At 44.8% G+C, this 15,839-nt stretch overlaps 1 protein-coding gene across 47 annotated transcripts in view; it reads right to left on the reverse strand.

Annotated features, from left to right (window-relative positions):
- EIF4G3 (eukaryotic translation initiation factor 4 gamma 3) overlaps positions 1–15,839 on the reverse strand; it is a 457,314-nt gene that overhangs the window by 141,274 nt on the left and 300,201 nt on the right. The window lies entirely within an intron of this gene.

Consider the following 15,839-nt stretch of genomic DNA (forward strand, 5'->3'; position numbering starts at 1 on the left):
TCATAATATGAACACAAAAGTAAGCTCTTGATAAACAAAATATCCCAATTTCGTCTGGTTCTTTTATATAATGCATGACAATACTGACAGCAATTTCATCTTAAATACCAGTCATAACTTGGTTGAAAAACATTACTGTGCACATCAGCTGTAACTAGCCCAAACTTCTGAACAACAACTTTATACAACTACTGAACTTAATACAGTACTTTTCATCTGTAGATCTAAAAACGCATTAAAAGGAGGGCAAATATCTACTTGACAGATGAAGAAACTGAAGTACAGAAAGAAAAATTTGTGACAATTTTTGTGGGAATTTCCTATAATATTTTTATGACTCCTATATGTGCCGTTTCCCTTTGCATCGCTACCTAGTGGGTGTGAAAGGGCCAAAGCTGCTCCTGGAGCAGCACAGGAGACATGAAGTCTGTGTATCACTGTCTGGGGTGGAATGAAGGATCATTAAAAAACTGACTGAAACTGATCCATGCCAACAAAGAATCCGGAAAGACAATGAGAACTGACACCTAACAGCAGGAAACCTCGACATGAACTCAGCTGGAAAACAAAGGAGAAAGGCATCAGGTGGCTGGAGTAAAGGCTGCCCTTTGGGGAGAAACAGGCTCTCACCTGGGACTAAGGACAAGGGAGAGACACAAAGACAGAAATGGAATGCCTCTCTATGCTAACCTAAGGACTTGCAGGTTCTGTAGCCAGGTCACTAATAAACTGTTACCTTGCTTTGAAAAGGCTGCCTGCTCTTGCTGCAAATATTCACTGAAAGAATTGCACCCTAAAGCAGAACAGTACAAGCCTCCCACAGGGTCTGTCTCAGCTGAATTCACTGCAGAGAGCTATGGAGAGAGACAGAGATTGCTGGGACCTGAAGGCCCAGTCTTAGAATCTCAAGAGGCCACAGGTCTGTCCCTGTGGAACTATGTGAGTCCTTGGAGTCCAGCAAACTACCGGGGTCACTCCCAATGGACTAGCCACACGCTGGGACTTGCATCATATCCTGAAGCTCTATGATGAAAGTGACTTGTCTAAGGCCACCCAGCAGGTCTATGGAAGAGCTGGACAAATAACCAATCTTTTGACTCCCAGTCCAGTGCCATATCCACTGGACCATGCTTGTTAAGAAAATTTAAATTTAAATGTACTGAAGAACCTTGCTAATTATCAGTAATAGCTGGGAAGACTCATTATAAATCATTGAATATTGGAAAGACAAGATGGGTGGGTTGGTCTTTTTTTGGACCAACTTCTTCTGTTGGTGAGAGAGACACAGAGCTCTTCTTCAGGTCATAAACTCGTAGTGATAGGAGTGCTGTCTCTGCTATTAAAAGTTTGCTAACGTGGGAAGAAACTGTCAGATTTCTGTGCAGATTATAGAGTCTGTGGTTTAGCAAAGTGTGGATATAAGTGAGAATCCACTGTCAGTGACAGAATGCAAATAGTTTGAGCCCTACATTTCACCACCTATTGTGCTATATTTAGCAAAGAATGTCCTCTGGGGTTTAGAAGTCAATTAATTTTTTTTTTTTTAAAGAATTCCATGGAACTCAACAAAGTAAAGCTGCACAAGAGTGCTTCCACCTTGTGTCTCTGCAGAAGCAGCAATGAGCAGAAATCAAGACAAACATTTTCAGGCTTTCAAAGTGGTGCAGCTATACAAAAAGGTATTTAATAATATCCTCCTAAAACTGCTGGCCATTTGCAGATGAGAAATACTGCCATGAAGAGAAGCTGTCACTGAAAACTTTGTCTTTTCAGATGAAAAGGATACATTTTCTTAAAAGGAATCACTACGGCTTCTTGGGCTCCTTCCTCCCCCTGCCAGCTCAGGCCACCCCTTCGTGGCACTCAAAACATCCATACAGGCAACAATGAAGACCAATTAAAACCCAAGGAAATATAATCAACTTGATGTGTTTGAGGTACTTATTTTCTTTCCATCACCTTTTCTCCATTACTCGTGGAGCGTGCTAAACAGTCATTGCCAACATAATTTCATCTTCAAGAATATATTTTTTCACATCTTGGACTCAAGGAATACAAGTAATACAAAAAGGACTCAGTCCTGCAAAGTGCTGAGCATTGACCTCATTGTGAACTGTGGGTACTCAACACTTTTCGCAAGTGCTCAACACCTGCCAGAACTGAGACATAAGTCACTCCTAATCTATCACTGAACCTCTCTCTATGGGGTTTTTAAAATTTCGTACATCCATTTTCGTCCCATTCAACTGCAAGGACCATTATAATATATTAGCACATTTAGAAGGTATCTACAACTAACATCAGAAGGATGGCAGGAAATAGATTAACTGTAATATTATGTATTTTAGAAAACACATCTCCATAAGTATTTTACACACACATAGCTTGTTGATAATTGCTCTGGAATGGCTTACTGTTACAGCATTGCTCCATGAAACAGAAGTAAATGTCTGACAATGCACAAAGTGGTATAACATATTTATTTAAAGCTTGATGCATCAGCCTTGTATTCCAATCCTACAAATGTCATTATCGTTTTAAATATATGAATTGAGAGAGGACAAATGATTGTGTGGTGTTTTATCAAGGTTTTATTGACATGAAGATGGTGGTGAAGCCACTAATGAATTATGCAGGTCATCCTAAGAAGTGCCAATAAAATCTTTACAATCACTCTACTACATGTTTCATATTTGCTGCACAGTTTATAGAGAAACTATTTAAAAATACTTCAGAGCCTTACAATGAGACGCATTGTTACAATAATTCATTTCTGCCTGTAAAATCAAATCCCACTGGAATGCAAAGGGAGCTGCACCTAAATCCTTTAAGATCCTTTGACAAATCCAGCCTGAGTCCAACTGGTCACAACACGGAGGGAGAAGACAATGGTAACAAACAACTCACAGAGCATTACAACATTACTTTAATTTATTTTACATACACATGACAACTTTACAATTTTAAGGTCTGATATCATGTGACCTTCCTTGACTAGAAGTGTATGCTGTATGGGCCCTAAGGGAAACCTGGGAATTTCTCCTTAAACTTGCCACTGGCGCAGCACTGAATCCTTCACCTCACAGAGCAGTGAAATTTTGGACAGTAGAGAGAGTACATAAGAACAGCCATATTGCATCAGACCAATGGTCCATCCAGCCCAGTATTCTCTCTTCCAATAGTGGCCAATGCCAGGTGCTTCAGAGGGAATAAACAGAACAGGTAATCATCAAGTGATCCAAGCCCTGTCGCCCATTCCCAGCTCCTGGCAAACAGAGGCTAGGGACACTACAGAGCATGGTTTGCATCCCTGTCCATCCTAGCTAATAGCCACTGATGGATCCATCCTCCAGGAACTAATCTAATCCTTACCCTGGTATAGTCTTGGCCTCACAACATCCTCTGGCATAGAGTTCCACAGACTGACTGTGCATCGTGTGAAGAAATACTTGCTTTTGTTTGTTTGAAACCTGTTGCCTATTAATTTCATTTGGTGACTCCTAGTTCTACTGTTATGAGAAGGAGAAAATAACACTTCCTTGTTTACTTTCTCCACACCAGTCATGATTTTATAGACCTCAATCATATTCCCCCTTAGTCATCTCTTTTCCAAGCTGAAAAGTCCCAGTCTTATTAATCTCTCCTCACACAGAAGCTGTTCGATACCCCTAATGTTTTTCATGCCCTTTTCTGTACCTTTTCCAATTAAAATATATCTTTTTTGAGATGGTGCGGCCACATCTGCACGCAGTATTCAAGAAAATACTCCATGTCTAGTTGGCAGCCGGTATCAAGTGGAGTGCCCCAAGGGTCGGTCCTGGGGCCGGTTTTGTTCAATATCTTCATTAATGATCTGGAGGATAGTGTGGACTGCACCTTCAGCAAGTTTGCAGATGACACTAAACTGGGAGGTAGATACGCTGGAGGGTAGGGATAGGATACAGAGGGACCTAGACAAATTGAGGATTGGGCCAAAAGAAATCTGATGAGGTTCAACAAGGACAAGTGCAGAGTCCTGCACTTAGGACGGAAGAATCCCATACACTGCGACGGACTGAATGGCTAGGCAGCAGTTCTGCAGAAAAGGACCTAGGGGTTACAGTGGACAAGAAGCTGGATATGAGTCAGCAGAATCCCCTTGTTGCCAAGAAGGCCAATGGCATTTTGGGATGTATAAGTAGGGGCATTGCCAGCAGATCGAGGGTTGTGATCATTCCCCTCTATTTGCCATTGGTGAGGCCTCATCTGGAGTACTGTGTCCAGTTTTGGGTCCCACACTACAAAAAGGATGTGGATAAATTGGAGAGAGTCCAGCGGAGGGCAACAAAAAGGATTAGGGGGCCGGAGCACATGACTTATGCGGACAGGCTGAGGGAACTGGCATTGTTTAGTCTGCAGAAGAGAAGAATGAGGGGGGATTTGATAGCTGCTTTCAACTACCTGAAAGGGGGTTCCAAAGAGGATGGATCTAGACTGTTTTCAGTGGTAGCAGATGACAGAACAAGGAGTAATCGTCTCAAGTTGGAGTGGGGGAGGTTTAGGTTGGATGTTAGGAAAAACTTTTTCACTAAGAGGGTGGTGAAGCACTGGAATGGGTTACCTAGGGAGGTGGTGGAATCGCTTTCCTTAGAGGTTTTCAAGGTCAGGCTTGACAAAGCCCTGGCTGGGATGATTTAGTTGGGGATTGGTCCTGCTTTGAGCAGGGGGTTGGACTAGAACCTCCTGTCCCTGTCCCTCCCAACCCTGAGATTCTATGATTCTGTGCTTCTAAAATATAATATTGCTTCTATACAAGTCCATGGCATACCATGCACTTATATAGAAGCAATATTATACTTTCTGTCTTATTATCTATCCCTTTCCTAATCATCCCCAACATTTAGTTAGCTTTTTTGACCATTGCTGTACACTGAGTGGCTGTTTCCAGAGAACAATGAGTCCAAGATCTCTTTTCTGAGTGGTAACAGCCAATTTAGACCCCATCATTTTATATATATACTTTATATTATGTTTTCCAATGTGCATTACTTTGCATTTGTCAATACGGAAATTAATCTGCCATTTTGTTGCCCAGTCCTCCAGTTTTGTGAGATCCCTTTGTAACTCTTTGCAGTCTGCTTTAGACTGAACTATCTTGAGTAGTTTAGTATCATCATCTGCAAATTTTGCCACCTCATTATTTAAAAAACAGTTACCTACCTTTCATAACTGTTGCTCTTCAAAATGTGTTGTTCATTTCCATTCCATTCTAGGTGTGCGCACACCCACGTGCGCGGTTGTCGGAGATTTTTGCCTTTACAGTATCCGAAGGGCCAGCTTTGGAGCCTCCCTGAGTGCCGCGCTGATGCGTTGGTATATCAGGTGCTGCCAGCCCTACGCCCTCTCAGTTCCTTCTTGCCGGCAACTCCAACAAAGGGGCAAGAGAGCGGGTATTGGAATGGACATGAGCAACACATCTCGAAGAACAACAGTTATGAAAGGTAGGTAACCGTTTTTTCTTCTTCAAGTGTTTGCTCATGTCAATTCTATTCTAGGTGACTCACAAGCAGCGTTCCCTCTAATTTTGCCCACCCATGTGCAGAATGAATTTTGTTATGTCCACAAATATGGAGGTGATGTGTAACACATAACAAAATTCATGTGGCAGAGTGGGGCCAAGGGGTTCAGAGTGTGGGAGGGGGCTCAGGGCTGGGGCAGAGTGTTGGGGTGCAGCTGGGGACGCGGGGGTCAGGGTTGGGACAGACAGTTGAGGTGTGGGGGGTGAGGGCGCAGTGGGGCTCCCCAGGGCTATGGTGGGGAGAGAGGACTCCCCTGCCCCCACGCTCTCTCACCGCAGCAGCACCTGGGCTGGGGTGGGGGAGAGGCGCCTCTCCAGGCCGTGGCAGATCCAGGCCAGCCTAGGTTCAGGCCGGGGAAGGGTGCGCCTGTCGCCTGTCAGGTTTGGTGCTGGGCTGTGGCGGGGCACCTGTCCCCCGGTCGCATCAGATTTGGCACTGGGCTGGGTTGGGGTGAGGAGAGGGGCGATGCGGCAAGTCTGGGGCTAGGGGATAGGTAGCTGTGCGGCCACACAGCTTAGAGGGAACTTAGCTCACAAGCAGTATCAATGGAGGTGGACTCAGAGTTCAGAGTCTTGCAGCTTGCAGCACTGTTTGGCCCGAATACGCTGTTCTGAGGCCTAGCACACGAACCTTTTCCATTTGGCCAGGTAAGCTGCTCTGGTGAAGGGTTTCCTGCTACCCAGTAAGACCTGCTGAACATGGGCTGAGCATGCCCATTTGTCCACACTTAGCCATGCAGTAGCCAAGCCACCAAGTGCAGCGCCACCAGGTTTGGGTGCAAAAGGCTGCCGTAGTTCTGGGATAGCAGATCCAGCCAGAGGGGCAGCTGCAGTGGGGAGGCTACCGAATGCAGCAATGTGCCAAACCAGTGCTGGCAAGGTCACGCGGGGGCTATTAGGATAATTCTTGCCCTGTATTGCTTGATCTTCGCAAGAACTCTGTGAATCAACAGCACTAGCGGGAAGGCATACATTAGCACTCCCGACCAAGGAATGAGAAAGGCTTCCGACAGGGAGCCCCTGTCTATCCCCCCCATTGAACAAAACATATGGCACTTTCTGCTCCGCCTGGATGCGAGCAGGTCCACCTGGGGAGTCCCCCACCCCTGGAAGATGGAGCGACCACTTGTGGTGAGACGAGAAAGTCCTGCTGAGGAGATCTGCCAAGATGTTCCTGGTTCCAGACAGGTGTGTGGCTATCAGATGGATGGCATGCCGCACACAATGATGGAGAGCTTCTTGACAAAGGGCCGAAGACCTGACACCACCCTGCCTGTTGATGTAATACAACGGCGATATTGTCCATCAGGACCTGCACCACATCTGCCTTCAGGTGGGGTAAGGAAGCCTGGCAGGCCAGAATAACTGCTCTTAGCTCCCTGACATTGATGTGGAGGGTCAGATCATCCTGCAACCAGTGGCCCTGGGTGCTCAGCTAGCCCAAGTTGCCTCCCCAGCCCAGGTCCAAAGCATCAGAGGCCAGGGTCAATGATGGGGATGGGATTACAAAGGGGACTCCCTCCAACACCGATCCGGGGTCTAACCACCAATCCAGGGACGACCTGATGTGGTCCGGCACCCTGACTATCTGGTCTAGGTCATGCCTGTTGGGGATGTAGACAGACGCCACCCATGCTTGCAGAGGCCGGAGATGGAGCCGAGCATGGCTGACCACATACGTACACACCGCCATGTGGCCCAACAGCCGCAGGCAGGTGTGAGCCATGGTGAGCTGGTTGTTCTTTACATGTGAGATCACGGCCGATATGGCCTGAAAATGAGCTTCCGGAAGGAAGGCTCTTGCTTGTGTGGAGTTGAGAACTGCCCCAATGAACTCTATTTGCTAGACAGGCATTAAGATGGATTTTTTCTCATTTATTAACAGGCCCAGGTCGTGGCAGGTGGAACATACCAGATTGAGGCTCCTCTGCACTTGCTCCCGAGACCTGCCTTTGATGAGCCAGTCATCGAGATATGGGAAGACCTGGACCCCTTGACATCTCAGGTAAGCAGCCACTGGCGCCATACATTTTGTGAACACCCTCAGGGCCGATGAGAGGCCAAAGAGAAGCGCCATGACTTGAAAATGGCATCTGCCCACTATGAAATGGAGGAAATGTCTGTGACCTTGGAAATATGGAAATAAGCATCCTTCAAGTCAAGGGTGGTGTGTACGAGTCTCCTGGATCCAGGGAGGGGATGATGGAGGCCAGGAAGACCATGCGAAACTGCAACTTTTTGAGAGACTTGTTGAGGTGATGCAGGTCCAGAATGGGTCTGAGGTCCCGTTTTGCTTTCGGGATTAGGAAGTAGTGGGAATAGAACCCTTTTCCCTTCATGTCCTGAGGGACCTCCTCCACTGCCCCTAGGTACAGGAGGTTCTCAGCCTCTTAGACGAGTAGTTACTTGTGAGAACGGACCCAGAAGAGGGGAGGTGGGAGGGAGGGGTGGCCGAAAATTGCAGGGGATAGCCCCGAGATAATATGTCCACCACCCACTGGTCCGAGGTGACCCACGACCAGGCCGAACGGTAGGGACGAAGATGGACGAGGAAAGAACAAGGTGGATCTGGGGAACTGACTGGGGCATTGCTCTCGAGTGAACCTTCAAAATGAACGCTTCTGGTCCCTGGGATGTTTGGCTGGGCTGCGAGGGTGAGTGGAGGAGGAAGGGCGGCAACGACTAAAGCTCATTTCTCTATCCCTTCTCCTTGCAGGTCCTTGACGAGGCTGCCGGTCTTGGCGGCAGGGGGAGTGGAACTCTTTCCATGCAGACTGCGGCATATGCATGCCCAGAGAGTGCAGAGTGGCCCGAGTGTCCGAGAGACCTTTCCCATTGAGTCCTGGATAGAGGTCTGCATCTCTTGGGACAGACCAGTGGACAGACCAGTGGTGTGAAGCCAGGAGCTGCACCTCATGAAAACCGCCGCCGCAACTACCCTAGCCACTGAGTCTGCCACATTCCATGCCATCTGGAAAGCACACCTAGCTTCGACAGTGCCTCTAAAGGGGGCGCCACACCTGGCCCTACAGATACCGCTAAGGCAAAAATCTACGACGACGGCACACATGCACACACAGAATGGAATAGACATGGGCAAGCACTCAAAGAACCACCCTTTTTCCAGATCATTTATGAATATGTTGAACAGTGCTGGACACAATACAGATCCCTAAGGGGATATCACTATTTACCTCTGTCCATTCTGAAAACTAACAATTTATTCCTAACCTTTGCTTCCTATCTTTTAACTAGTTACTGATCCATGAGAGGACCTTCCCTCTTATCCCATGACAGCTTACTGTGCCTAAGAACCTTTAGTGAGGGACCTTGTCAAAGGCTTTCTGAAAATCTAAGTACACTATATCCACTGGATCACCCTTGACCACATGCTTGTTGACCCCCTCAAAGACTTCTAGAAGATTGGTGAGACATGATTTCCCTTTACAAAAACCATGTTGACAATGTCCCAACAAATCATGTTCATCTATGTGTCTGATAATTCTGTTCTTTCCTATAGAAAGAAGAAATTTCACATGTTGGGGAAGAGGGACAGAAGAAAACATGCCATTTTTAAAAACAATTTATTTGTGAAGCTCCTCAGAGATTTGAAATGTTAGAAACAGTCCTTGTGGAATTTGATTATTAGGTAGAATGAAGATGAGGTGGCCAAAAGCCCGAGGTGAACTGAATTAATTGTATGGATATCTCCACAACAGGCAAGTGGTACATGTGATTGCATCTTTGTATATACATTATACATTCAAACACATACACACACCTTTTAGCACAGTGTATATTGCTCACTGGCATACTACAAAAGTTGCAGTATGCAATCTATTATAGTTATTGTTACATTAATGACATTAACTATAAATTACTCACCCATTTGCCTGGAGAAGGATATGGTATTTTTGTTTGTTTTTTAAATGAGTAAAGTAGCATTACTTTTTCATCATCATGGGAGTAATGTTTGTATCTGGGCTGGTAAATTTTTGTGATGATATTGCACATCTGGTTTAACAGTTATTTAAATACCCGATGCACAAAGGCTCTCCGTTCCACAACTATCATTTAGGGTCTAGAAAACCACTGGAGAAAACAAACAAATATATGATGGCTGATTTCTTATGACAGAGTATCTCGTGTTCTTCCACTCCTCATTCATAAAGAGAAATGTCAGAATACAAATAAGTAACTACATAATTATACTGGATGAACTGAGATGTTCCATTGCAACAGAAAGTAGAGTTAAACTGCAATGTGGAGCATGGACCTCATTCTCCATTGCCTTGAACCTTTTGAAGTAATTTATATCTTACAAAGTAGGTGTAAAAAGTTACCATTCCAATTTGCTAGCATTTTACAGCCAATTAGCACAGAAAGTCTGTGCCCTTAGAGGGAACCAAGTATTGATGTTCTGCCCACTTTGGTGTAGGGGTGCAGGAGGCTAGCGTATGCCACACTGCCTAACATGTATGGCACCGCCATGCAGTATGGTGGTGGGGATGGGTAAGGCTGTATGAGAGGGACCAGAAAGTTGAAGGATGTCCAGGAATTGGTACTGAGGGTCTTAAACATCTTTCACTGGAAGGTTGAGGGCAGTAGCCATGTGATGGAGCAGGGACTGATATTGCATGTGGTCACCAGGTGTGAGATGGAACGTGGAATAAAGGCATTTTCTAGTGACAAAGTGCTTGTAGGGATGGGTGGTTCTGGAGGTGTCGCCAGGACCGGCAGTGCTGATGGAGCAGGACCATCCAAGGGTTCATCCTGGATAGTGGCAGTATGGGAAGGAGATGCACGGTGTGGGCGATGTATACCACGATGATGCTAGGGGTACCATGAGGGCCAGTTAGGTCAGGAGTAGGGGTTGCCATGCATCGACGTTGCCTGTGGGTTTCTGGACTAGGAGTCAGATGCAGGAATGTAGTCCAGAGGGTGCCAAGGATCAGGACTGTAAGAGCAGGCCAGGGAAAAGGCCGTGTCCGGATCGGTAGACCAGTCAGACTCCAAGGGTTCTGGAAAGGGAGGAGCTGTCGGCACTGGTGGAACCAATGGTGCCAGGCATGGCGGAGGAGGACGGTTGAAGAGCAAGAGGGGCTCGTCTGTCCTGGAGCCAGTGGAGAATGATGGAGGACAAGGGGTTCATCAACTAGAGAAGGGAGTACAGAGTGCAGGGGAGTACCTGCGAAGGGTAGCTGAAGTTCTGCTGACAGCGTGAGAGGCGATAGACAGCCTGGAGTGCCTGGGACCGGATGCATCAAGCCTAAGGGTCCCAATGGAATTGACAGTGCCAAGAGCGAGGTAGAAGGTCCCACTGCTGGACTACATGGGGCTGATGGTAAGTGGTGGCATTAGGAACGGTGTTGCGTGCGCACTCTCTTAGGGGCTGAAGTCAAAGCCAGAACTTCTGTTGCAGCATACGACTTCTCACCCGACCAATCGCAGCTCGTGGAAGAAATGTGTTGTTCTGAGGTGGTCGCGGTCAGGGAGCTGCCCTTGTGCCTGTGCTTCTTGTGCACGCGGTCGGGCTTCAGTGGGTGCGGCAGTGCTGCATATGAGGAGCCAAGTGTGGCACTTACCGCCAGTGACGGGTGTCACTCTGGTGGTTCCATTGGAGCCAGGTCTTGTTGCGCAAGTGGGCACATTGCCTCCTCTATTAAAAAGTTATGGAGATGAAGTGCATGAGCTTCTCAGGTCCGTGATGGAAATGAGTGGCAAATGGAGCAGCAGGAAACTATATGGGCTTCACCCAGGCAGTAGAGACAACAGGTGAGCTCGTCACTCACTGAGAAGGAGCGAGGGCACAAGGTGCAGTTTTTGAAGCTGGCTTGATGGGATTGGGCCGGGAAGGGTGGAGAAGTCCCCAAAGGGGAAAGTCCAATAAAATAACCTAGCTATATACGAAGAATGTAAAACTATTGAACTAAAGAGGAGGAAAATGGGAATTATATACAGTTAAAAAGGGTCGAACACAATACTCTTAGGTGACTAAGACGACGTAGGAACAAAGGGTTCCAACTGTGGCCATGCAGCGGTAAAAGGGAACTGGAGCGGGGTTGACCCGTGCAGTATCTTAAAGCCTGGGATGCGCCACTTGCCGACGCAAGACACACATGGTGGTGGTGGGGGGCAACGAACACTACTATGAACAGTTACAGCTCTGGCACATGGTGCGCATGCACACTAGCATTTGTAATTCATATAAGGACCAGCACTTGAAGAAGAATCAGGACTTCAAGGAAGATTACACAAAACCTGAGGAATATTTTTTTCCATATTCCTAAAAACATTTTTTCAGAGACTGTGTGTTGGGCTATTTACCAATAATGAAATTAAAGCATTAAAATTAAAATCTTCATAATAAAAAAACCAAAACATTGTATATAATAATTTTGAATTTAAACTATGGTAGATCTAAAAGCAAACTACAATCCTATAATTTAGGAGCTGATCATATAAATTGTTACTTACACAAGTAGTCCTATTCCACTATTGAACCAATGAAGAAATTAAATGTGTGTTATGAAACGGCTGAGACTGAGAGAAGACTGTTATTGCAAGAGCAATGACAAATTTAAAACAGGAGAAGACAGAAGAAAATTATTAACTGAAAAATATCTGATGTTATACAGATGGTGAAAAGCCTGTTTAGATCCAGCATGCAAATTATTTACAGGAATATGGCATAATTTTCAGCCATCTCACAGCTTTTCACAGAAGTAATTTAATATCAGAAAATAATACAGTAGATGTAATTAATTAATGCCATTACACATTATAAATGCATTTGTGAAAGGGTAAAATATAAATTGACAGAAAATCATAATGTTTTTTTCCTGTTCAAGTTCACTTTGTCTCTGTATATAACAGGTTTTAAAACCTCTTAGGAACTTCTTATGCAGGGGTAGTCAATTATTTTGTGTCATGGTCCACATTTCTTGGTCAAGGTACAGTCAAGGTGCTGACTCCAGAGAAAATAATATAAAAAACCCAATAATAATAAGTAAATAAAAGATTTCAGGGTCTGTTCTAAAGTCTCTGGCAGTCCGAATTTGCCCCACGGTCCGCCTATTGACTACCCCTGTTCTGATGCCTTGAAAGCTGAAGTGGTCTATCTGTGACTGAAACTCTTCTGAAAGTAGCAGTAAGACCAATGCAGAAGGAAAGGTCTAGAAGTGAAAGGTAAATACTGTAAGTGTAATGAAATTACAGGTAAAATTTTGCCCACGGATACTTCATTGTAGTCTAATGGGAACCATATTTGATCATCCAAGGGCAGAATCTGGTCCTATAGGTTTCAGGCTGGCAGCCTTTAAAATAGTTCTGATATGTGAAAATTATGTGTAATATCAGAAAAATCTTTAATTTTTCTCATTTTCTCTTGTCCTTCAATAACAAAAAATGAGTAAACTTTCAGTTTCATGTAAAGAGTATTTTACAAAATTAACCCCCCAACACAGACACAAATCTTGCAGTACGCACTGTTGATTAATGGAAATAACACACTTAGGTGACAGGTTTCAGAGTGGTAGCTGTGTTAGTCTGTATCAGCAAAAAGAACGAGGTGTACTTGTGGCACCTTAGAGACTAACAGATTTATTTGGGCATAAGCTTTCGTGGGCTAAAACCCACTTTCAGATGCATGCAGTGGAAAATACAGTAGGAAGATATATATACACAGAGAACATGAACAAATAGGTGTTGCCATACCAACTATAATGAGACTAATCAATTAAGGTGGGCTATCATCAGCAGGAGAAAAAAACTTTTGTAGTGATAATCAGGGTGGCCCATTTCCAACAGTTGACAAGAAGGTGTGAGTAACAGTAGGGGGAAAATTAGCATGGGGAAATAGTTTTTACTTTGTGTAATGACCCATCCACTCCCAATCTTTTTTCAAGCTTAATTTAATGGTGTCCAGTTTGCAAATTAATTCCAATTCTGCAGTCTCTCATTGGAGTCTGTTTTTGAAGTTTTTTTGTTGGAGTACTGCGACTTTTAGGTCTGTAATTGAGTGACCAGGGAGGTTGAAGTGTTCTCCGACTCGTTTTTGAATGTTGTTATTCTTGACATTTGATTTGTGTCCATTTATTCTTTTACGTAGAGACTGTCCAGTCTGGCCAATGTACATGGCAGAGGGACATTGCTGGCACATGATGGCATATATCACATTGGTAGATGTGTAGGTGAACGATCCTCTGATAGTGTGGCTGATGTGATTAGGCCCTATGATGGTGTCACCTGAATAGATATGAGGACACAGTTGGCAACGGGCTTTGTTGCAAGGATAGGTTCCTCGGTTAGTGTTTTTGTTGTGTGGTATGTGGTTGCTGGTGAGTATTTGCTTCAGGTTGGGGGGCTGTCTGTAAGCAAGGCCTGGCCTGTCTCCCAAGATCTATGAGAGTGAGGGATTGTCCCTCAGGATAGGTTGTAGATCCTTGATAGAGAGGTTTTAGTTGGGGGCTGAAGGTGACGGCTAGTGGCGTTCTGTTACTTTCTTTGTTGGGTCTGTCCTGGAGTAGATGACTTCTGGGTATTCTTCTGGCTCTGTCTATCTGTTTCTTCACTTCAGAAGGTGGGTACTGTAGTTTTAAGAACGTTTGATAGAGATCTTGTAGGTGTTTGTCTCTATCTGAGGGACTGGAGCAAATGTGGTTGTATCTTAGAGCTAGGCTGTAGACAATGGATCATGTGATGTGTTCTGGATGAAAGTTGGAGGCATGTAGGTAAGTATAGTGGTCAGTAGGTTTCCGGTATAGGGTGGTGTTTATGTGACCATCGCTTATTAGCACTGTAGTGTCCAGGAAGTGGATCTCTTGTGTGGACCGGTCCAGGCTGAGGTTAATGGTGGGATGGAAATTGTTGAAATCATGGTGGAATTCCTCAAGGACTTCTTTTCCATGGGTCCAGATGATGAAGATGTCATCAATGTAGTGCAAGTAGAGTAAAGGCGTTAGGGGACGAGAGCTGAGGGAGTGTTGTTCTAAGTCAGCCATAAAAATGTTGTCATACTGTAGGGCCATGCGGGTACCCATAGAAATGCTGCTGACTTGAAGGTATACATTGTCCCCAAATGTGAAACAGTTGTGGGCGAGGACAAAGTCACAAAGTTCAGCCTCCAGGTTTGCTGTGACATTATCGGGGATACTGTTCCTGACGGCTTGTAGTCCATCTTTGTGTGGAATCTTGGTGTAGAGGGCTTCTACATCCATATTGGCCAGGATGGTGTTTTCTGGAAGATCACCGATGGACTGTAGTTTCCTTAGGATGTCAGTGGTGTCCCGAAGATAGCTGGGAGTGCTGGTAGCGTAGGGCCTGAGGAGGGAGTCTACATAGCCAGACAATCCTGCTGTCAGGGTGCCAATGCCTGAGATGATGGGGCGTCCAGGATTTCCAGGTTTATGGATCTTGGGTAGCAGATAGAAGACCCCTGCTCGGGGTTCTAGGGGTGTGCCTGTGCAGATTTGTTCCTGTGCTTTTTCAGGGAGTTTCTTGAGCAGATGGTGTAGTTTATTTTGGTAACCCTCAGTGGGATCAGAGGGTAATGGCCTGTAGAATGTGGTGTCAGAGAGCAGCCTAGCAGCCTCTTGTTCATATTCCGACCTATTCATGATGACGACTGCACCTCCTTTGTCAGCCTTTTAGATTATGATGTCAGAGTTGTTCCTGAGGTTGTGGTGCTTTAGCAACATTTGGTCCTGTTAATTATTAAATAAATCTATGCATAATATTATATCCAACATTACTTTAGAATAGCTAAATGCAAATCATCCACTGATTCACAAATTTTCCACCCTTTATGTTTTCAGAAACAACAATCTTCCACGTAAAATGAAGCAAATGCAGCAAATAAAAAAAAAATGGGTGAACTAATCCATTTAAAGTTAGAATCACAAAGTTCTTATAGGAGAGTTTAAACCAAATGTAGTTAACAATTCTGGGACAAAAATGCAGGCTTTAGAAGTAATTACAGAGGTTTTGCATCTAATTTCTGGGTTCCAAATCATTCATAAACAATTTTCAACCTTCCTAGACTACTATGTATAGTTTTGTTTTTTTAAAACCAGAAATATTGAAATATGGTATAACAATAAAGTCTCTTGAGCAGGAAAGACCATTTTACTTATGTGACGGGGTATATTGTAACATTGCTTTCGTAGTGGAAAATGGATGCACTGTTAAAATTAAGTTAGGATGGGTAGATCTAGTGTGTTACATTTGGCATTTCAGCCATCTAAAGCACGTAAGTGTCCAACTCATTTATCACTTTCAGAAA

This window comes from Caretta caretta, chromosome 18 (assembly GCF_965140235.1).
Source record: "Caretta caretta isolate rCarCar2 chromosome 18, rCarCar1.hap1, whole genome shotgun sequence".
Classification (NCBI taxonomy): Eukaryota; Metazoa; Chordata; order Testudines; family Cheloniidae; genus Caretta; species Caretta caretta.